The sequence below is a fragment of the Dermacentor andersoni genome, chromosome 8 (assembly GCF_023375885.2).
Source record: "Dermacentor andersoni chromosome 8, qqDerAnde1_hic_scaffold, whole genome shotgun sequence".
Classification (NCBI taxonomy): Eukaryota; Metazoa; Arthropoda; class Arachnida; order Ixodida; family Ixodidae; genus Dermacentor; species Dermacentor andersoni.
Genome location: NC_092821.1, coordinates 134,620,790 through 134,645,088, shown reverse-complemented (window position 1 = coordinate 134,645,088; position 24,299 = coordinate 134,620,790). Strand labels below are relative to the sequence as shown.

Below are 24,299 nucleotides of genomic sequence, written 5' to 3'. Positions count from 1 at the left end.
TTTTTCTTCACATCTTAAAAGGCACCCAAAGATCGCAAACACAGTAATATAGTTCAACAATTGTCTCTTGTAAACATTATCGCCGTTTTTTCCCCACCATAACTTTTACAGAACTAGACAGCGCAAATAATTTAGAACACCGCATTGCTACCTTTATATAGGCAGAAAGCCAAACTTGCCGACCTAAATCGAATTGAACTGAATCTTTCTTTTTTTTTACTTCATCAATCCCTACAAGCTCGCTAAGATTTTCCTCGTGCTTTCAATATCGGTTCCAACTGCCAAAGCAAGACAACGGAAGGCTTAAGGCATGACAATGAACAAAAGTAAAATACCGGCTTCCGCTGCACAGCATCTGCAACGACATGCCATCACTAACCTCATCTCCGCGCCATGGAAGAAATTGCCGATCCTGCCCTCAGGCGGCACCCTCAAGGGCGTGGCCAAGCTTGGTAACTCACAGTCTCGCAGAGATGCAACAGTTCAGCAGTCACACTCGTATGCAAACTGAATCAGCAACACGACCCGCTCGTAGGAACCCAGCTTGAGGAGAGGTCACTTCCCGAGCACTTCGACAGTTAAACCTGCTTCGAAGCCTTCTTACATGAAGTCGGCTGCAAATTATAATTTCTACCAGTTTCTACCTACGGATTCGTCAAATAACATAGATCAATGCTACGTGGTAGGCCAATCATTCCACTGCCAAATTTGTGCACATGTAGCTACAAAGCTACTTCAGGGCTCAGTAAGTGCTTAGTTTTGTTTTTTTGACAGCTCAACAGATGAACTAGTTCCGAAAATATGACCGTCTTTTAGTCATCGTGTTGAATGCTTCGCTCCAGCTTCTTGTTAATAGTAATGTTAGATTTGTACAGATAAAACAATCACAGAGAGCAGAGGGAGAAAGCTGGGTGACAACTGCCACCAGGAGGGGCACTACGCCCGCCGGCTCAAGAAAAAAAGTAACTTTGAGTTAAGAACATAAGCAGGTTCCTCCTAGCTATATGATGTGCTATAAAAAAATCACGAATGTCTCTTTTACGGAAACCCGTAATTTCGCCACTCTTGTGTCCACAGGAACTGGCTCCTTCTCCCTAATACGAAGATAAGGTTCGTTCTCAGAAGATGTAGGCTTGTATTTCTGAATTGAATTTCCCGGTTTTATAGGTGACACGGCTATCGCAAATGATTCCTATACGGAACTTGTTAGCAAATCACGAGGTGATGCTAAAATTTATTTACATACGTGGCTTGCGCTGCAAAGGTGGTTTTATCTCCGGCGAAGATCCACCACCCACTTCAACAGCATTTGCTGTGTACTGCTGTCTACTTCCAGGCTGCCCTTGTGCGGTCAAAGGTTGCAGTATAGAATACCCAGCGAGAAATACGATAACATTAAGAGTCGCCTGCGTCGACATCTTACAAATGCCTAGGCCGTGCACTGCCTGCTCAAGCTTTTACAGAATGTTGATTTTATTCAAGTAGGAGGACAATTGAACAAGTGGCTTCGGATTTCTTTTTCGTGTGCACATGCGTGCATTTCGCCAGAAATGACATAGTTGTTCGTCCTTTGCAGGGAAATTACAAAAGCAACTGTTTTTACCGCGGGTATCCTATGCATAGAGATAGTGTTTATATTGAGGACATATATGGAAGAAAGCAAAGCAGGACAGCATGCTTAAATCTATTTTCCTTCGGAGGTGTCTTGCAAAAGCTGCAAAAGGTCATAGAAAGCATTGCAGATGCTTTTTATCTCGTACACTTCGCAAACACGGGACAGTGTGGGATACGGCTGAAGACAGTATTGATAGCTGATAATGAAGAAGCCACTGATGTCTTATATCTTGGTTTGCAAAGGAAGGTGCTGTGGCAAAATAACACATGGAGGGTCAATTCATTCCGCAGTCATCTCGGCAACCGTTATATTTAAACTGTCAAATTTCGCGGCCTTCAACTAAGTGCACATGCTGTAAAAAAATCTAAGTGCCCTTCCACTCTGTGAAGAATGATCACCGGTGAAGCTGTGTATGTGGGCCCCTTAATGGCGAACTCCACCTCCGCCGCGGGTCAGCCCGGCATTGCCCTATCTTCGTTGATGGGCCCACGTATGGGGAGTGGTTAATGCCTGCTTCACCTCAGCCGCGGGTCGGCCCGGCATTGCATTATCTTCCGGATCGGCCCAACGCCTGCTTCACCTCCGCCGCGATTCGGTCCCGTATTGCACTATCTCCGGTATTGGTCCATGTATGGGTAGTTTTTTGCTTACAACGGCACGAAAATTTCCTTGGACGGTAAAGGTATACAGCTTCGCTGTTAAAATGACGACATTGACATTACCTACCACGATGTACCACAAGTACAACTACTGCTATTACATGTGCTTTCAGGTACTTCGCATAAAAATTATTTTGTGTGTTTTAGGCGCCTAAAAAGCTACTCACTAACTGTGGTACTATATTCAGGCCTAATTTTTAACCACTTGGCGCGAATGTATGCCACTGGGTACGCTGTGCTTTTTTACTAAACCTTCTTACGCCATCTTGGGTCACTAGTATGGGCCACTGGGTATGTGGCGCCTTCCAGTGGACGTCTTTCACGCCAAATTAAGTCACGGGGTATGCATCACTCTTCAACGAAGCTCTTTAGCGCTGACTTCAGTCAATGAGTATTTGCCGTTGGGTATAAGCCGCTCTTAATTAAAAAGAAAATATGGATACAGATTCTGCACAGCTAGGCGTTATGTAATCGGCGTCATATTGTTACGTGAACGAAGGATTAGGACTGGAAATTATTTACAAATATATCTACACAGGATAACTGCTGCGCTGGCCAGTTCAGCCGACAGCTCGAGAGCCAGAGAGCGTTCGTAGTCTTCGTGAGGGCACCCGCGTGCATCGTCCACAAGAAACGCGCAATATGCATGTATCAGTATCAATTCCCACAATCGTCTCTGTAGGCTGGTAATTATAAAGTTTTCCACGCTATGCTTGCAATGGCTTTTCATTTTTGCACTGTTTCGGTAAAATGACTGTTTTACACTCACTTCCAATAAAAACAGGAAGAACGGTGAACAGTTTTTCACGTTGTGTGCTGCACGTTCAAGCTAACTTTATCGAAGGCCTAATCATAAAACCTTTATCCTTAATCTTCGGACACCGAATTTATTTGCTTCTATGCAAGTGTTTGGAACGACCGCCCTTTCCCCAAGTACACCTGCCCCCGTCCGCGTCTGCGCCCGTCACCTTCCTATTTGTTATTCTGGTTTCGGTTCCCCCCCCCCCCTTTTCTTGTTTTGTCGGTTTTTTGGTGTATATTTTTGAGACACCCTCACCAGCACATTCTGAAGCCCCAGACGCCAGTATACCTTTTTCGGTGCATCAACCACACAGTGTATCGCCATTTCTGTATACCGCCGTAACGGCACCTACGTTGAGCTACTGGGGCAAACATCTCTTGAATGACCATGCCGCTTCCTTCCAATTACCCCATGCATTGCACCCCGGACTCGTTGTCGCCATCTTAACTCTTTCAAAATTGCTCGATGCATTGCTGCTATGCTACTAAAGTCAATCAGTCAACTGATGTCTTTTTGGGCCTTTTTTGTCACTCGCGCACTTACCGTGTGACCGGCTCTTGTAAAGCCACAAAAACATGCCGCCAACAACACCCCGGAATGCTTCCTGACCTCTCGCTTCCCGAACACCCTCCCATGCCCCTCCTTTATTTCCTTGATCTTTCCTTTCTTTCTTTTCCGTGTCCCCTCGCTTTTTCGCTCCTTTTCTTTGTTTTCTTTTCTCCCTGCCTTCCCACTCTCCCGCTCTTGTCCCTTCGTCTTTGGAACCATGCTCAAATACGTCAGGCGACAGCGCTCATCCTCTTTGAAGTCTCTCCCTTTTGTTACGGTTGGCGTTTAGCACCCCCGTGCAATAAGGATTCTCACCCACCAAGCCTCATCGAAACGCAGTGTGATTTCCTAATTCGCCATGGTCGTCTCGAGTGTATGCCGATCTGGCGGAAGCCCTGCAGTGTTTACAGGCCCCTTTCGTGTGTGTGCGACTTTAGAGGGACCCTTTCCTCGACTGTCAAGCTCTGCAGGAGAACTTCCGCGACCCAGCAGCACGCGAAAGAGAATGGATCAATCGCCCTTCCGCAACTAGACGTCCTTTCCTTGAACCAGGGTCGCCTAGGAGAAAGGAAAAAGCATCTACATTGCCAGACCTGCGACTTGGTATATCCGGAGGTGGCACGCTCATTCCTTGCTGCAGGCTTGGTATCTACGGGGCGCGACGCCCTTTCCGCGAACCAACGTAGCCTAGGAGAAAGGAAAAACATCTACCGACTTGCGGCTTGGTATATACGGAGATGGGACGGCCATGCGCAAACCAAATTCTCTGCCTGTCACGTGATGTCGGCGGAAGCAAGATCCCTCGCACAATTGTAGAGAGCCTATTTAAGGGGCTGCGAAATGTACTTTTCATCACTTCATTCTCTTATTGTGATCTTTCATCAACCTTTTAATAAACCATGCAAGTTTCGCACTAGAAATCGTCTCGTCCTTTCCGGGTCGCCATGGTCTACCGGATGCCTGCAGCCCGCCGACAACGCTACGCTACCCAATAGTAACGTCAATCGAGCTTCGATTAACAGGCGCCGCTACAACTCGGCAGCAGTGCGATACTCTACCCTGGAGTACGCAACACCTTACAACCAGCCGCCACCGACAACAACTGCGCGTGATGTCACTGCACTAACCCGTTAAAACTAACATGTCGAAGATGACGAGGCCGACTTTGATGAAGGTAGGTACTCCTATCGAAATGTTGGCGAGCATTTCTGAGGCACCTTATCCCTGCGTACAACCTTTATACCACAGTGTGCCATTCCCTCTGTCAGCCCCTTTCTTCATTATCGATCTACATTCCAGCTGACGATGACGGAACAGTATAAGTGTCTCTTGTCATCCTTTGCCCATGTAGCAGTCCTTGGAGACAGCCAGTACACATACCAGAAGCAACACTTTCCACCAGGCCCACACGCGCCCTTCATAGGATACCTTAGTGAGGCGCAAACATGAGATATTCTCCCGCTATTTTGTGAAGCGCCACTTGACACCACACACTTCCTTTTCAATGTAGGCACAAACAACCTTGGAACACAAAGCGCCACGGAAACGATCGAGTGCATGAACGTCGTAATGCGAACTATTCAAGCCGCTCGCCCAAACGCACACATAACTGTAACAACTGTCGCTCCCCGCCTACAAAACAAACACCTCCCACTAATCCACCAAACTAACACACTCATAAAGCACAATCAGGAGACTAACAAGCTCAGCTAAATAATGTTCAACTTAGAACAATTTTAGAAGAACATTGACACAATGCACTACGCATAAATACACGAAGCACCGCACGAACACCTTGCTTGGGACGGTTTCCACTTAAACCGCAGAGGAATACAGCTAGTTTCGATACACATCAAATCGTTTATTAAGGACAAATACAGAAAAAACACTCTTGAAATCCACCTCAAATACCACCCCTACCGACTCTGCCGACCGTGCCACCCCGAACAGCACAACTGCGACAGTCACCTCAAAAACACTCGGAACAGACATCGGAATGGTAAACAAGCTACTGCACAAGTGCAACAGTCACCTCAAGGACACTCGCAACACAAACAGTGGTATGTGAAACGAGCCACAATACACACAATACTCCAAAAACGACATCAACGACAGTGCAAATAGACACAACTGTAACAGACAACAGAAAATCCACTACGGTAGTTTTCACACAGACGCCCACACGCCTGCCTGCACACGCACAAAGTCAAACAGAAACCGAGCTCGAATGAAGCCAGGCATGCGGTAATAAACATGCCAAAGAGAAACACACCCCACGCATATCTACCCGCAAAAAGGCAAATAAATGACAGCCATCGCAAATCAATACCTCTTCTCTGCCACGAAGCACCAAATTCTTACAGGCTAGAAAACTTACCAAAAAACATGCGAGCTACACCTCCCATATGAAAAGCTACACAATCTGCACAGAGAAAAATATAATTCCTAAAGGTCTACACTAAAGGCTGTACAAGCTCTAGGAACACTCCCACCACACCATCGTGCAAACAGGCAAACAACATTGCACAATGACTCACATTCACTTTTGAATATCCTCAAGGAACACTGCGAAGAACAAATCGAAAGTTTTAGTCACAGACTTCTGAACATTGCTCTAACACCAGATGAGACGAAAGAAGATGGTGTGAACGTTGCGGGTTCGGCTCTCACCGGCGGGAAGTTGTTTTATCGTCCACTTTCGTTTCCCTTTAATGCATCACTTTATGCACTTCTTTTGCCAATTACAAACTACAAATTACTTCTCGTACGCCTTTCTTGGCATCTATATCTCTTGGATATTAACGGTTGATAAACAAAAATTATACACTCGGTTCCCCTTGTTCTCGGGAACCCAGAACGTGAGTCATTAGAACTGGTGGTAACGGTGAGATAGACCTGATAGAACTTGGGACGTGGTCCATGAGGTCTATCAGCAAAATTTTAGGTATCCGCAGATGTTACTCATGGACGGTGCGAAGAAGTCGCAGGTACGGTTTCGCCATTGGTTGAAAGAGAGGGTAATGTCTGTGAAGCTAGCAGCATGTACGTAGGTAACCTCAGATCCAGAGTCTGTGGCAGGAGAGGCTGTTAGCTAAGAGTGGATTGAACGCGACGTGTTGCTGTGCCATTAAAACGCTAGATTTGCCATTAGAACGCTGAATTTTCCGCTGCTCGTTGAGCAGCGGCAAATTCGGCACAATCATGAAAAGAGTGTGTCGCGAAGGCAGCTTTTGCGGATGACGTCCGAAGGGATAGCCGCTCGTCCGACCAGACCATCACCGTAAAGTTCAACTAAATAGCAGGAAAATGTGCTGAAGCCCTATGTGAAAAAGACGTGACGCTTGTTAACAGCTCCCACGTATGAGAGTTGCGTTCCTTAAAGGAAGTCAACAGCATTTCTCTCATGCGTGCACAGCTTTCCACCAGAAGTAGTAACAATGAGAGGAATGATTTATTTGCAAATCATTATACATGACCGGAAAATATAGCGATCGAGGTCAATGATATGATGAATGCCGGTCAGCGAGTGATGCTAACGAACTGAAACAAGGATATGAAGTGCCTCCATATTTTCAACACAGCTTGTCGCTGTTTTCAACATTTTCAGCGCCCAATAGTGTCCTTGAAAGCGTCCTCGAATTTTGAGGTCATCATCTATGTGTATGTTTCCCAAACATTGTGCTGTTCCTTACAAAATGAAATTGCGCGAATTTGTGGAAACATTACTTCTGAAACAGATGAGTCCCTAAAATGACGCGCAACGCTTCTGATGGCATCGTTAAACGACATAATCAATAGTTCTCTCAGTTCGAAGCTTGAGAACGTGGAAAACACAGTGCCGCTGGCTGTTTACGCAATTGCAAATTTTATTCAAATCTATTTATCCCGCCGGCTTGCGTAGCGTAGAGGTAGTCGCTTTTCTTGCATTGCCAACGAAAAACGCATTTGCCTCGCTTGTCTCGGTATAAACCGGAACGACAGACGCACTCATATTCACAATCACTGACGCACCCTCGTGACGTGACCCACAGGTCCCAGCATTTCTTCTCGCCGCAAACTCCGCTGATGCATCTCTTTGACTTCTCCCAGATTTGGCAACCTGAAAAGTTAAATACGGTTACATTATTCTGGAAGAAACATTAACATGTAAATGTAGTTTTCTTGAATTCCTATATGACAAAATAACATGTCATTCTTTACAGCATATTTCAGAGCGCACGCAAAAGACGCGTAGGAATTACGAAGGTCCGCAGTCGAAAAAAAATAATTTTCTGGTAAGCAGCACCTGTTCCAGTGTCGGAATTCAAAGTTCGTCTTGAGAAAGACGTGCGAGGCAGCATTGATTGCAATCTAGCTCAATATGCATTAGCTTGGAGAAGCTGATGTCATTGTCGTACAGCCGTATTATGTCGTTTTCGAAAGGGTGTCAACACAATTTTGCAGACGGGGATATACCCCAACCCATTTTTGTTACGCTCTACCTATCCGGACACGTATAATAGCAATGCCTGTCTTCAGTGCGGCGCTTCAGCTAACTTAATTAGAACACATGCTCTGGCGATTCCCCTCCTTACGAGGCACAAATCAAGCATCCACTCAAGATGGACTATCTCACTGTGAATCCCCGACTACGGGGAAAAAATCTAACCCGTCCAGACAGCCCACGATGCGGCGCCAGGCTCGGCCTGCCCGTCCCGAAGTGGCAGCGTCCCGCTGCATGATAATCGCGTATCTCAGGACTCTCAATAAAGACTAAATAAATTTTATTTTTCAATACGGCATCTGGCAAGTGTTATTCAGTGTCGGTGTTCAAGTAGCACATATCATATATTAGGTATTGAAGTTGGTGACAAAACTTTCACCACCGCATTTTAACCAGGCCACAAACAATTTTTTTTTCTGCTCCTCCTAACACCCGCTCATGACGGATAAAAACTGACTGCTGAAACTTCGTATCATGAACAGTTGCGAGCAGGTGGCTCTTTAAGTGTGGACTATAAAAATTGCAAAAAGAGACAATCGGAGAACGAGGAGCGTGCGGGACGAAACAAGGAAAACAAGCGGGGAAGAATTGGAGCTGTTGAAGTGCATTGTAACTGGCTGTTCCTCCCAGGCTGCTTTTTTTTTACAATTACGCGCAATTTCTGACATCCTAAAAGGTGCGCAAAGATCGCTAATACAGTAATATAGTAACCCATTTGTCTTTCGTAAACTTTATCGCCGTTCCCCCCCCCCCCCCCCCTTCCCTATAACTTTCACAGGACTTGATAGCGCGAATGGTTTAGAGCACCCCACTGCTACTTTCATATAGGTAGAAAGCCAAACATCGAAGACACGAGCATAACAACGAGTGGGTTAAAACAAACGCCATATCGTTGCTTTTTTACCTGTGTTTGCCACTTGTACCGGTCTAAATGTAATTGAATGGAACCTTTTTTTTTTTCTTTATCAATCCCTACAAGCTCGCTCAGATTTTCCTAGTGTTAGAAATATCGATTCCAGCTGCCAAAGCAAGACAACGAACGGCTGAAGGCATGACAATGAACAAAGGTAAAATGCCGGCTTCCACAACATAGCGTCTGCAACGACCTGCCATCACTAACCTCATCTCCGCGCCATGGCAGAAATTACCGATTCTGCCCTCAGGCGGCACTCTCGAGGGCGCGGCCAGGCTTGGTGACTCACTGTCTCGCAGAGATACAACAATTAAGCAGTCACACTCGTATGCCACCTGAATCAGCGACACGACCCGGTCGTAGGAATCCAGCTTGAGGAGAGCTCACTTGCTCAGCACTTCGACTGTTAAACCCGCTTCGAAGCTGTCGTACATAAAGTCGGCTTGAAATTATAATTTGTACCAGTGTCTACCGACGGATTCGTGAAATAACGTAATTCAATACAATGCCGTAGGCCAATCAATCAACTGCCAAATTTGGGCACATGAAGTCGCTAACCATCTTCAGGACTCAGTACGCGCTTAGTTTCTTTTCTTTTTTTTTTTTTGGCAGCTCAACAGATGAGCTAGTTCAGAAAACAGGACGGCCTTTTAGTCATCCTGTTGAATGTGGCGCGCCAGCTTCTTGATTTTTTTTTTTAATAATAATAATACTTTATTCCACAAAGTCACAAAAAAGCGGCGTACATAACAGGCCTGCCAAAGACACACAGGGCTTGAGCGGCAGTGCCTGGCAGGCAGCGGAACAAGCAATTATTCAATTGACATGTACTTTTCACATTTAAACTAGTATATGAAAAAAAAAGCAAAAAAACTAATAATTCCCTGAGGCGACTAGTCAATTTGCCTGAGTGCCTTTTTTAACTTGTATTTTGTTCGAGCGCGCAAGGCGGTTTGAGACAATTTGTTAAAATATACAGGAACATAGTAGTCTCGTATTCTCCTGCCATATCTTGTACAACGCCTGGGTACGAGGTAAAGATTCTTAGGCCGCAAACAACGTGAGGGAACGTACTTCACCCTGAAATTACTTTCCCAGAAGTGTTTTAGCACAACAGTTTCCAGCAGTAGTTTATTAAAGTCTGGCATAAATAAGGTTTTGAAAACGTCACTTTTCTCATGAAGATTTAAATCATAGCTGATGTTCTTTAGTATAGAACGGAGAATAGAGTTGACCCTAGTTTGCCAACGAATTGCGCAATGACCATAAACAGTTATGCCGTACCTTAATACACTATAACACAACGCATGTACCACAACTTTTCGAACAGAGAGGGGCATATAATATCTCAAACTGTAAAGCACACAAGATACCGCACGGAGTCGTTTGCATACATAATCTAAGTGGGTGTTCCAGGAAAGATCACTGTCAAAGTACAAACCGAGGTATTTTACAGAAGTCACATAATCTAAAGGTTTACACAGACATGGTGAACACATTGAATTGTGTAGTACAAATGGGTAATCAGTGTCTATTTTTTTCAGAGGATTGTGAAAACAAATAAGTTTTGTCTTTGACGTATTAATATTGATTAGGTTAGCGCAAAACCAGTCCATAGCCTTAGTAGCCATTGCTTGTAAGGAAGTAATAGCATGCCTAAAGTTTGTTGATTGAGCTATAATGACAGTATCATCTGCATACTGATACAATCCTACAGGTACCATATCAGCAAGGTCATTCACATAAATATTATATAACAGTGGACTGAGTATAGACCCCTGGGGGACACCAGATTTTATTACAAGGAAATCACTTTTAGCCAGCCCTAGTGAAACCTGCTGGCGCCTGTGATGCAGATAGTTTTCCAGAAGCGTCAGGAATGTGCCACGAAATCCTAATATTGAAAGCTTGGTTATTAGAATACCATGACTCACGCTATCGAAAGCTTTGCTGACGTCAAGGAGGACGACACATACGATCTGATTACGTTCGAAAGACAAGTTCAACACGTCAGAGAGATCTTCAAGAAGCGATTGGGTACCTTTTCCAGGGATGAAACCATACTGGGAAGAGGATAAAATCCCGTGTTTATCCAAGAAACTTGTCATTGTTAGTAATAAATGTTTTTCCAATACTTGAGATAAGCAGGGCAACACAGAAATTGGGCGATAGTTTTCTGTTCTATTATGTGCTCCTCCCTTATAAAGTGGAATTACTACAGCAGTTTTCATATTTAATGGGACTGTACCACTGGAAATGATATTGTTAAAAAGCGACAGCAACACATCCTTGATGACACCAAAGATGGCACGCAGGTCACTTACGTGAATTCCATCTATACCTGGTGATTTATTACACTTTAGGCTAAAGATAAGTGACCTAAGTTCGTCTTCGGCCAGTAAAGGCAAGTGAGCGGACTCCAATGTACTATTATGCAAAGTACACGACGGTGGAAGCGGTGATGCATTACCCGACACTCGAGAGAATGAAGTATTAAAATCATTAGCAAGACTACGGTCATTAGTTCCAAAAGAAGCGAAATCACATTCGCGATTTCGGTGCTTATTAGCACCTCTAAGGTTATTTATTAAGGACCATGTTTTTCTGGTGTCTGTCCGAGCGGATTTAAATTCATTCCGTAAATGCATTCGCTTGGCGCGACGAATCATCGCATTTGCCCTATTTCTGGCTTCTTTGAATTTTGACCGCATCGCTTCAGAGGCGGGGTAACGCTTAGTTTGCGCCCAGAGAAGGTCCTTTTCTTTTAATGCAGCCAGAATTTCAGAAGTCATCCATTTATTTTCCTTGTTACGCTGTTTGACGAGTACGATGCGTGTGGCCGCCTTCTTAAGCCGGTGCAATACCTCAACGAGCCTGTCGTAGATATCGGCTGGTGCAACACTTTTTAAAAACGCGTCCCAGTCATAGTTTGAGACTAGAGTGTAGAAGGTTTTTGAATCACAGATGGAAACTTCTTTCTTAATGGAGGCCACCGAGGAGACAGATAAGCTAGATTGCCGAGTCAACGAGCAACAAACAAAGTAATGATCGGAAAGTTTTGTTTCCACAACCGCAGATTGCAAGATCAAAGCTGGAGAACGAATGTTTATGTGGTCAATGCAGGAAGCGGTAAGCCGGCCAGATAGGTATTCTTCACGCGTTGCTTTTTGAACAGTAATCTGCAGTCCCCATTTCGACAACGTATCAAGGTAATCTGCGACCAAGCCAACTGCAGGGCGTAATATATCGATATTGATGTCGCCTATCAGGCAAACGTAATCTTCGTGTGACTGAGTCGAGAGTGCTTGATCGAGTTCGGCTAAGAACAATCGACCGTTGAAACAAGGAGGCCGATAAATAGCGAACATAACCAATGACAAAGTAGGCGTATTTAGTCGGAGGGCAATAACTTCAGCGTGGTGAAAGCTAAAACTGAGCTTTGTTACGATCAAGGTATCTCTAACAAATACTGCAACTCCCCCACCCCGTTGTATTTGGCGCGTGTAGGAATACAACCTGTAACCAGGTAACGTGTAACGCTTCAGGCTGTCTGCTGTGACATTCATTTCTGTTATTACAAAGACATCATGCATAGTCGGAACGAGTAGATGCCAATAATAATATAATATTAGGTTAGATTAGGTTAGGGTTAGATAATAGCAATATTAGGTTTGTACTGATAAAACAATCACAGAGAGCAGACAAGGAAAACTGGTTTACACCTGCTACCAGGAGAGGCACAACGGCTGCCGGCTCAAGAAATGAAAAGGTACCTACGAAATAAATTTTGAAGGATGGAAGGAAGGAGAAAAGCAGAAGGCAGGGGAGGTTAGCCAGAATAACTTCTGTTTGGCTACCCTACACAGGGGGAATGGGAATGGGGAAGACAAAGATGACAGGGAAAGAATTTTGAGTTGCCAATATAGGCAGGCGGCTCCCAGCTGTATGATGTGCTCTAAAAAAATCACCACTCTATCTTCTGTGGAAAGCCGGTCATTTCGCCACTCTTGTGTCCACAGGAACTAACTCTTTCTCCCTATTACGAGGTTAGGGTTCGTTCTCGGAATATATAGGCATGCATTTTCTCATTTAAGATTTCTGGTTTTATAGGTGACATTGCTATCGCAGTAATTTCTATGCGAAATTGCGAGACCACACATCCCCCCTACGTGTTACGAAATTACGAGGTTATTTATTTACGTACGTGGCTTGTGCTGCGAATGCGGTTTTATCGCCAATGAAGGTCGACCAGCCGCTCCAACAGCATGTGCTGGGTACTCCTGTCTACTTCCGTGATGACCATGTGCGCTCAAACTTTGCAGTATAGAATACCCAGCGAGAAATACGATAATATTAAGAGTCGCCTGCGTCGTCATCTTACAAAGGCCCAGGCAGTGCACTGTGTGCTCCAGCTTTTACAGAATGTTGATTTTATTCAGTAGTAGGACAATTGAACAAGTGGCTGCCGATTTCTTTGTTTCTTCGCGTGCACATGCGTGCATTTCGCCAGAGATGACATCGTTGTTCGTCCTATGCAGTGAAATGACACAAGCAATTGTTTTTACCGCGAGTGTCTTAAACGCCGCCTTTAATAATATGGTCCGAAGGTAATGTCCAATGCATAGAGATAGTGTTTATTCGGAGGACATAAACGGAAGAAGCTGAAAACATGTCAGCATGCTTAAATTTATTTTCCATCGGAGGTGTCTTACAACACCTCCTAAACATCATGGTAAACATTGGAGATATTTTTTGTACACTTCGCAAACACGGGACAAGGTGGGACACGGCTGGAGACAATATCGATAGCTTATGATGAAGAAGCCCCGCTGATGTTTTATATTTTGGTTTGCAAAGGAAGGTGCTGTTGTAAAACAACACATGCAGTGTCTATTCATTCCGCAGTCAACTTGGGAACGGTTGTATTGAAACTGTCAAATTCTGAGGTATTCAACTAAGTGCACATGCTTTAAAACATTGAGATCACCTACCACAATGTTAGCCCAACTACTGGTCCTATATATGTTTTCAGGTACTTCTAAGAAAAATTATTTTGTTTGTTTTAGGCGCCTAGAAAGCTACTCACTAATTGTGGTACTATATTCAGGCGTAATGTTTAACCGCTTGGCCCGAATGTGTGCCACTGGGCAGGCTGCGCTTTTTATTAAACCTCCTTACGTCATCTTGGGTCACCAGTGTACGCTGCTGAGTACGTGGCGCTTTTCAGTGGACGTCTTTCACGTGAAATTAAGTCACGGGGTATGCATCGCTCTTCAACGAACCTCTTTCGCACTAACTCCAGTCGTAAAGAGATCCTAAAGAAGGAGAAGGAAATATAGGATTAAGTGCAGCGCAGTAACTGTCTCTCCGCAGAGGACACCTCAACCGCGCTGCACAAGGGGAAAAAGGGGAGAATGGGTATATACCGCTCATGAATAAAGGAATGTCCGTGGCCGTACAGTAAGAATGTGCTCTAGAATGTGCTTAACGAATGCACTATGGATCGTTTGGCCAAAGCCTTGACAGCCGCATTGGGATCGGGTTCGGTGTTAAATTACGCATACTGAAAGATATGAACACAAAGTTCGTATCAGCAGCTAGCGCAGTAGTTGCCTAAGCGCGCTCATGAATTGCTGTGTTCTTGTGCAGTGGATAAGGTGACCAATATATTCTGACGCAGATAGCTTTCTTTTTTTGCGTACCTGACGTGCACACCGAATACATGAAAAAGAATTATTGAGCAACTGAATTGTCGTTGGACACAACCTGCACAAGGCGAGCGTGCGGTTCGTGTTAGATGTAAATTCCAAAATTTTCGGTAGAATTATTAGAAATGCTTGTCCATGCAGCTAGCATCTGCTTGATTCTGTAAAAAAAAAGTAAGAACTTTGATGGAGAACTCTTACCTTTGCTGCGTTGTCTTTAGGAATATATAAGCTCACGAGTGGCATAAGGTAATTGGAAGGCCCACACGAAAGTTCAAAATGAAAACGTGTCTATTTGGCCTCCTGGTTCTTTCTGCATTCTGTCCTTTAATTCCACTTCTGCTGGGTCAAGAGTACGATGCCGAAATGCTATCCGCTGTCTATCCCGACGGGAACACTGGACGCCGATGGCCCCCCCGTCCTGCACGCCCGCGTATGTTATTCTATTTACATGTCCAGGTTTCTCATATATAGTTGTAGTGCACGTTGCATTTCCTAGCGGCACGATATTTGTGTGTCTACTCAATGAGCGATTGTGGCTGCCAGGAAGGTTGCTAAGTGGAGCACCTAGAAAGCATCCTGAAGATTATAATTTCTTCTTTCTCTCTTTCACCCTGGTAGAAAACACTACTTCATAAAGCTTAGGGTAATATCCACATGAAAACGCTGTGATCAACAAATCATCACCCTGAGGTACCTGCTTGCAATAAATAGGTATAAAAGAAGAGATGTTAGGGTATGAATTTGGGTCGCGTTAAATGGGAAAGCGCTCTCTCCTAGTCTTTCCTGTATAGTGTCATTCTAGTGCCCTCCGCGGCTGCATCTTATAGTGGTCGAGTACTTCAGAACTTCAAAACCTGGTAGTAGCTAAGTTTCAGAAACAACGTTTATCACAACAGTGACAGCGGACAAGCTATGACATGAAGGGTGTTGGAACTCTGACACTTATTCTCAAAAAGAAATCATTTAACCCCTTCATACGAATGTTGTTGACCTCAGCGGTCAGTCACGGAGAGGCAGACGGTAAGTTCAAAGGACACTCAGTAGATGACCCAGCCACCTGGAAGATTCAGTAGCTTCTGTACTGTTTTACAATGAAACAATGCTACAGCTTTACGAAAAGTCAGTAGTGGCCATAACCGTTAACACAATATTGTATGATATAAAAATGAGCGCTTCGCGCAGCTTATGATGGGTTGCTAACACGTGAACTACAAGAATGGATATGGTATAGCAATAAATAGTGGTGCAAAAAAGCAGGATCTATGTGCATTTGACCCGCAGCTGATCCTTGCAGATACTAATCAGGATGTTGATAATAATATTGTTGCGGTTACTACTACTGCCAATAAAGTCATATCTTGTTCTGTTCTGTGGCTAAACGTGTCTGGAAGTAAAGTTTGAAAACACTCTAAAGAAACTTAGCACTCTGCAAAAAAAAAGAAGAAGAAATGCAACATATGAGACGTGATAGCTTTTTCTCTTATTTTTTTCAAGCACGATGCGAGAAGTACGAGGTGTACAAACAGTGTGTGGGCAGCAGCTGCAGAGAGTGGACATGCTCATACCTCTTCCACGGTTGGCCCGTTGGATGTACCAAAGACTGCGTGTCAGGGTGTTTCTGCAAACGTGGTTATTTCCGGAATTCTGCCGGCCGTTGTGCGCTTGGATTCCACTGCTTTAAGGAATACAGCCTGCACCTGACCAGTCGGCAAGAATGAAGCTTGACACGTGGAACAGATAACTTTGTCCTTAAATAGCCTATGTTATATACAAAAAAACTGTGGTGGTGGGAAAATAATAAACTGATACAGAGGAATAAATGTACCTACAACAGTAATGCGTTTCATCTAAATTTCTTCGAGCAAGATTACTATAAGTAAGCAAAATTTTTCCACATTATAATGCTGTTTGTTCTTGTAGATGTGCTTTTTGAACACTAATCGCCATATTATGTAGCGAACACCCGCAACTTAAGAGAGTCTTGCACTCACTTGTTCATTGAATATGCGCACTTTACGTAGAGACCAAACAGATTGGAATTCGTAATAAAAAACTGGCCCACTTTTGCTGGCAGGCCTTTCTCGCACTTTTGGCCGGGACCGAGAGCGCCTAATTATAGATATGATATGTACTAAAGATGCATCAACGTAAAGTCAACAATCAGAGTTGCGTTTGCTAAACAGGCAGGGCGTACCTGGAGCTTTCCAGAGGTGGCTGAGAACCACGTCTTATTGTAATCACTTCGACAGTAGACTATACTTGTCGGCACAGGCGCTCACTGGGCAGACTTCATGACTACGATAAATTTGCTTTTCTGTAAATTAGGCAGGACGCTAACATGCACCATGCTTGAGGTTCATATCGCAACACAGTCGGCTTTCTGGCCGAGATTGTCACGTTGACCAACGGAAGCATGGCGCAGTCGCCAGTCCTTCGATCAGTGCGTTTGCGCTCGTGGCTCTCGGTAGGCGGCCCAGAAGCAAGTTGTCGGGAACGCATGGAATCGAAGGCCTTCGTAGTGCTGAGATGGCATTCAGAAAAGTACTTGCCACATTTACCCATTATAACCAGTGCTTTTTTGGACACATAAGATACACGTGAATGACGCTAGAGATAAGTAATATAGGTTATCACCCTTGTGTAAGCGGCTGGGTGTCGTGGCGGAGCAACGTCTCCCATCCATATATGCCAATCACTTTGCATCCTGGTATCATAAGTCTACCTCAGGTGGCCATGATCACTCTTTGTCAAAGGTACGCGGGTTGTATTGTCTGCGACAGTTGGGTGACTATTGGCTGTTTAGGCGATATCCTTTGACATTTATCAAGGTCATCTGACCTGGGGAATGAAAAGAAAAAGACTTTTCATCAGCGTCCAGATGTCTGGAGTATCACGAGCTCCGCAGGAACCGCACCACAGAACAGGAATGAAGATTTAAAATTTGTTGCTTTACATGCCAAAACTTCTATCCGATTATGAGGCACACTGTAGTGAGAGATCCCATTGAAAGTTTCACTCCATGAAGTTCTTAGAAGTTCACCCAATGCACGTTACGCGGGCGCATTTGCATTTCGCTCCCATCGAGATGCCGCCGCCGCAGCCGGCTTTTCATCCCGCGACCTCGTACTTAGAAGCTTATCCCAAAATATACTAAGCAGCCACGGTGGGAGACTTGAAGATGCCTGCATATTTTTTGCAGAGGCTTCACACGTAGTTAGCCTTCTCATGCTTGTTGTCCCTACTCAAGCCACAATACAGTCGATCATATACAGCCACCTTTAGGATACAGTGTAGGCGGTAATCAGGTTCTGGCGTATCCTAGTGTGGCGGAAGACGAAACAGAGACAGTGAAGGCAACGTTGTTCTTCATAAAAATGTCTTAATATGGGTCATGTCGTGTCTACTAGCCAAAGACAGCTGCTTCGCTGGCTTTGGCTAAGAGGCTAAGCTAAACAGCTGGATGACAGCTAAGCAGGAATATCGTTTTAAGCAATCACCAATGAAAGCACTACTCAAATTTATCCCCACCGCACATGAGCTTCGCAGACCTGTTGTATTATGTTATTTTTTTATTGTCCCTCCAAAGTAGCGGTGGTCGTGGAGCACTGCGCCACCACACTCCTAAGATAAGGCCTTTTCTACCTTGTACCGCAGGTTGTTAGGTGTAGTAATTTATTTCCGAAGAGGTAGTCATTGCGGGAATGGGAACATATAAAGCGTTTATCACGACTGTGTACAGTTTGAGATCTAAAGTACCAGCCCAATACTCAAATCAGCAATTCTATTATTTTTTTCATCCATGGCGTAGGAAAGACTTCCCCAAACAAAACAACTCGGGGCTGCAATTACACCACACAGTTTTCCAACCTCAGTTGAGAATGATATACAGGATTAGGTCCTAATAGTCTGTGACTTGCTCCACTGCAGGCTTGTGCGTCCTGTTCCGGATCTCACAGATGTTACTGCACAAACATTTGACATACCCACCTTCTGCTGCGCGCCGCTATGCCTGCTGTGTGCCTACGTGGACAGCTCCAACAATGAGTTGCATGATAAGCGCGTAACATCGTACACGGCGTTCAATGCTTCTGCTTCACCTGCGATCTCGATCCCTGCGTAGCCATTCCACCTATTCGCAAGTATATCACCTTAATAGAAGCAGTTAATTGCATCAGCTTTCACTCGTCAGTCACTCACTCTAACATAACGACGCCTTTTTGGCTTACATAAGGCTGCTTATCAGTTTTTCTTTTTCGCACTAATGAGGCACATCAACGCGTTAAGGGCTGCGTTCCTCATCTGAAACCGTCTAGGAGGCAGGGGTATCTTTCTTGAACTAAGGATGAAATGCCATGCAATTCTGGCCCCTACACGCCGGCCTTATTGTATGGACGAATGCTCTAGTGCACATGAGGTCAGTTTCCGGCCATTTTAGATGTTGTTGCCAAATCTTTTATACGAGCACATGACGATATCGCAGTACCTGGTGTCTTACTTCCTTCAGAATGTTTATGTACTGTGTTGAATTTTTTTCTAGCTGTCAGTTTATAGATTTAGGTTGACTTGCTCTCTCCAAACTGCTCGTCACGGAGTTTATCAAAATACCCTGTAATGTACTCAATGAACGCACCACACTTTCATTTCAGTACATCGCACAATTCTTCTTTCAGTTCACGCGGTTTTCGTAGCAGACATTCAGAGCAAAATTAACCAATGTACTTGTTATATCTCCAGCCCAGTAGTTCGTCCTGCAAGCACCTCCCATGCCACCAGTGGCTGCCCAAATCATTCCGGTCCTTCCACACGCGTAGAAGCTCACACAGGGCGAGTGCCAAGAAAATACGCAAGGCAGCTATTCTTTAATATTGAAATATCTATATTCTAATAAGTCACCCGCAACTTATGATTTATAGAGCGAATACACCGCAGCGACGTGAAGAGCTCAGGAATGGGAGTCTTTCAGAGGCGTAAGAGGAGGAAACACTTGTACATGCTCTTCAGATTGCATTCAAGCATTAGGGCTTGCGCTCCTTTCTGTTTGTAGAAGTGAACTGTCTTTAAGCTGGGGCGTTGCGGGGAGTTTGTGGTTTTGTCATATTTTGAAGATATTACCACCAGAAAAAAAACAAGATAAGGAAGTTGATTGAGCAGCGCCGATGGGACGGAAGGGCGAGTCGCACATACTGATATTCACCTGGGCCATTGTACGAGCCATTAACCTTAAACATGCCACTGATCTTTCATTGGAAAACTTTGTTTCCCTTCAATAGATTTGTTGCAAGAGAAGGCTTGTTGGAAATCTTGTACTCGAACATTAGAAAAACATTCAAAAGGCTCGACGAACATAAAAATACAGTGGGCATTGTTGAAGGGAGGGCAGTGTTGAACGAATATCTGATGGAAGTTCATTCCACAATAAGCTCCCTTGTGGCGAGTATTCTGGGAGTGCTTGAGGCGTTCAGCGAAAACTTCGCCGAAGAATGTGGTTGGAGAAAACTGTATAAACTTTGAAGAGTGGTCCAAAACACTCACGTAAGTGGAACCAATGAATATTTCGCGACGAGTAACCTACGTCTGCAGTAATAATTCAGAACCTGGCCCGATTACTTCAGTAAATTTCCTAATTGGCAAAAGACTGACCATGCTCCCATTGAACAATTCACATCTACACTTCCAACACTAAAAAATTGGCAGTGGCTTAGCTCGGCTATGCCAGGATATACGCAGCGAAAGCTAAGGCCATGGTTAGCCTTGGTTAATCTTGATTGCAAGTGCAGGTCAGTCTGGTTGTACAGCTATGTTGCGGCGTTTAGCCAGTCGTTCGGCGCGCTGTTCGTCTGTTTCCTGGGCGATTCGTTTCCTCTTCATCTCGTTCCGATGTCGATTCCAGGCCTCCTTCTGCTTATCAGAATTGTCGCCGTCCATACTGCCGCCTCAACTGTGGTTGCGCCGCACGCGATCTCTCGTTATCAGTCCTCCGACATGTTATCAGGCATACGACGCAGCTGGTGAAGCGAGTGGAGGCGAACGCAACGATGAGGAATGTGATGCGAGGAGGAACGCGGTGTGACGTCATGTGCTTTCTCGGAGCACTGCAATGGCGAAACCGCAAGTTCACGGCCAGTAATGTTTTCGCTTTAAAATCAGAACCAGCTGCACTTCGACGTAGGTAACGATCTTCTGTGGAGCTTCTCGAAATGCTTCCCACAAGGTGGCGCCGTGAATACCTCCAAAAACTTCGTTCAGCCCACGACAAAACAGAAGCCCAAGCATGTGCCCATGAAAGTCAGGGAACTCGTACTTATTGAAGAGAGAAACGCGCGGAGATTACAGCGGTAGATGGCTCAAGTCATCGAACTTTCCCCTGTATTTTGAAAGAAAGCCGCGTTCGTGCTAAGTTCGTTTACCTTGCGGAGCAATTTTACGGCGACCGACGCAGCTCATCTACCGCATGATGACTCCGGGATGCATACATGAACAGAAACTGAACTCACTGAGACCTCGGGTGTGCACCTGAACTGTCGGGCCAGGGGCCTGTAGAACAACCTACCGCCAGACAAAACAGGACTGACCAAAGTTGGAAGAGCAGCGCCGATGCGAAAGAAGCTTGCGGCACGAGCTTCATGGTCTTCAGATTTTCATCGCGTGGAACATCGGATAAACGGCTCCGTTTCTAACCACTTCACTTTTTTGGTTTTCAACAACACGTATATTAACAGTGCCGTGAGATAACAATGTATGAAGGGGTAATGAGAACAACGTTCATCATTTCACCTTGTACTTGAGCATATGTGCTATTTTGTATAGAGTTCCAAAACCTTCAAGAGGGACGCCAAAATTAACTATAGTACTGCGGTTGGGCTACCATCCAGGCGGCGAAACAATGGGTGATATTGTTAGCGGCTGCGCTTTACATATTGTCTGCCCTTCGCAAGACCGTTTTGTGAGGTTTGTGTGCTGGACTTGAATATGGATTCACCACAACGATGAAAATGTGAGAACGCGACAGAACATCGTTGCTCATGACGGAACTTTACTTTTTTGCACTTTGAGAAGTATAGATTGTCAGTTCTCTTTCATATGTAGCCTTTGTGAAAGAATTTACATTGTATTGCTTACAACAGGTCAAGCAGAAATCAAATGACCACATATTCAAAGACACCGGGAATAGGCTCTCGTAGGTGTGGGCGGTGTCGTTAGGATTGTTGGTTCAAGCGAACGTTGGGTGAGCCGGCAAATCGAGACAGCTCATGTCAACTGAAGGCGCGCAGCACACTTGGTTGTCTAACGTAACCGGCAACTGTCAGTTCAAGCGGAGGAAAAACGCCGACGTGCTATTCCGCTGAATTCAACTCTTCTTTAGTCGTATCGTATTGGTTTCTGGAAGTAGGCATGACAGCTAAAGATGCTTGGCTCCCGATTTCAAAACCAATTTCACAACCGCAAAGCTTCTTGCAGAAAGTGAGGGGTGGCAATGGAAAATAGGCTTAGCTTATGGGACCCGCGCCTATTTACATAAGGCGAATCACTACCTGAAGAAGGTCACGTAACAGTATAGCGTTGAAATGATTTTCTCGGTGACCAGTAAATTAACTCTCCAAGTCATGCCCTCGAATATCACGTAATGATGGTGAATCCAAGAAAAGCAGCCCCACGCAGTACGCAAGGCCGTTTGCAATAGGTTCAATGGGTGCCACTTATGAAACGCACCTTGACATGTAACAATATTTATCTGGGGCAGACGGCGTGCAACGTGGACGATCCAGCTCGCGAACAATCGCTCAGTGTGAAAAATGGCAACGGGCACACTTAAGAGCATGTGTGGCTGGTTCCAACTGCCAAAGCAAGACAACGGACGGGTTAGGGCATGACAATGAACAAAAGCAAAATGCCGACTGCTGCTACAGAGCGTCTGCAACGACCTGCGATCACTGACCTCATCTCCGCGTCATCGCAGAAATTACCGATGCTGCCCTTAGGCAGTGCTCTCTCGCAGGTGCGGCGAAAGCTTGGCGAACTCACAATCCGTCAAAGTTGCAACAGCTCAACAAAGTCACGCTCGTGTGCTAAATATATCAGCGACACCACCCGCTCGTAGGAACCAACCTCGAGAAGAGTTCATTTGCTGAGCATTTCGACAGTTGAACTTGTTTCGAAACCTTCCTACGTAAGACCGGCTGGAAATTATAGTTTCTACCACTTTCTATCCACGCATTCGTGGAGTGACAGATCAATATTAGGTCGTTGGATAATCAGCCCACTGCCAAATTGGCGCACATGATGTCACATATCTTCAAGGCTCAGTACATCCTTAGTTCTTTTTTTTTTAATCTCAACAGATATGCTAGTTAAGAAAATATAACCGTCTTTTATTCATCGTGTTGCATGTAACACGCCACCTTCTTCTCAGTGGTAATATTAGGTTTGCATAGATATAGCAATCACAGAGTATAGAGAGAGCTAGATGGCAGCTGCCACCAGGAGAGGCATGCATGCCGGCTCTAGAAAAGAAAATGTACCTGCAAAAATAATTGCGGGATCAGAACATAAGGATAGGGTTCCCTCTCAGCTCTATGATGTCCGACCAGAAAAATCACGGAAGCCGGTCATTTCGCAACTTTTGTGTCCACAGGAACTGGCTCTTTCTTCCTATTGAGGAAATTAGGTTCGTTGTCGTAATATAGGTGCCTGTATTTCTTAAGTCTGCACGATTTATAGGTGGCGTGGCTATCGCATCGATTTCGATGCAGAACATCAAAACCACACATCCCCACTACGTGTTAGCAAATTACGCGGTTATGTGAAAGTTTATTTACGTACGTGGCTTGTGCTGCAAATGCGGTTTGATCGCCGCCCAAGGTCGACAACCCACTCCAACAGCATGCGCTGGGTACTGCTGCCCACTTCCGAGCTTCCCATGTGCGCTCAAAGGCTGCTGTATAAAATACCCAGCGAGAAATACCATGATATGGCCTAGGCAGTACGCTGTCTCCCCAAGCTTTCACATATTGGCCATTTTATCCAGTAGTAGCACAATTGAACAAGCGGTTTCCCATTTTATTTCTCCGCGTGCACATGCGTGCCTGTCGCCAGGGATGACCTATTTGCTCGTCCGATGCAGTGAAATCACATATGCAATTGTTTTTACAACGCGTGTCTTATGCAGTCAGTGTAATAAAATTGTACCAAGGTAATAGCACATGCACAGGTATACTGTTAAATTCTGAGGACATAAATGGAAGAAAATGACAACGGGCCAGCATGCTTTAATTTGCTTCGTAGGTGTCCTACGACACTTCCAGAAGGTCATAGTAAGTATAGCCGATACACTTTTTCTTGTACACTTCCCAAACGCGGGACAATGTGGGATACGGCTAAAGACAATATTGATAGCTGATGATGAAGGAGCCGCTTCTGTCTTTTATCTTGCTTTGCAAGCAAGGTGCTGTGGCAAAATAACACATGTGTCAGTTCATTCTGCAGTCAACTTGGGAACGGTTATTTCGAAACTGTCGAATTTCGAGGTTTTCAACTAAGTGCACATGCTTTAAATACTGATGAGATTGAGAT

At 44.9% G+C, this 24,299-nt stretch overlaps 1 long non-coding RNA gene across 1 annotated transcript; it reads right to left on the bottom strand.

The window, feature by feature from the left end:
* Positions 1–7,473: 7,473 nt before the first annotated feature.
* Positions 7,474–13,413, bottom strand: LOC140213013 (uncharacterized). The gene is made up of 2 exons (XR_011889951.1): positions 13,226–13,413; positions 7,474–7,724 (listed from the first exon to the last, which is right to left on the bottom strand). It is a non-coding gene; the product is annotated as an uncharacterized lncRNA (long non-coding RNA).
* Positions 13,414–24,299: the final 10,886 nt, after the last annotated feature.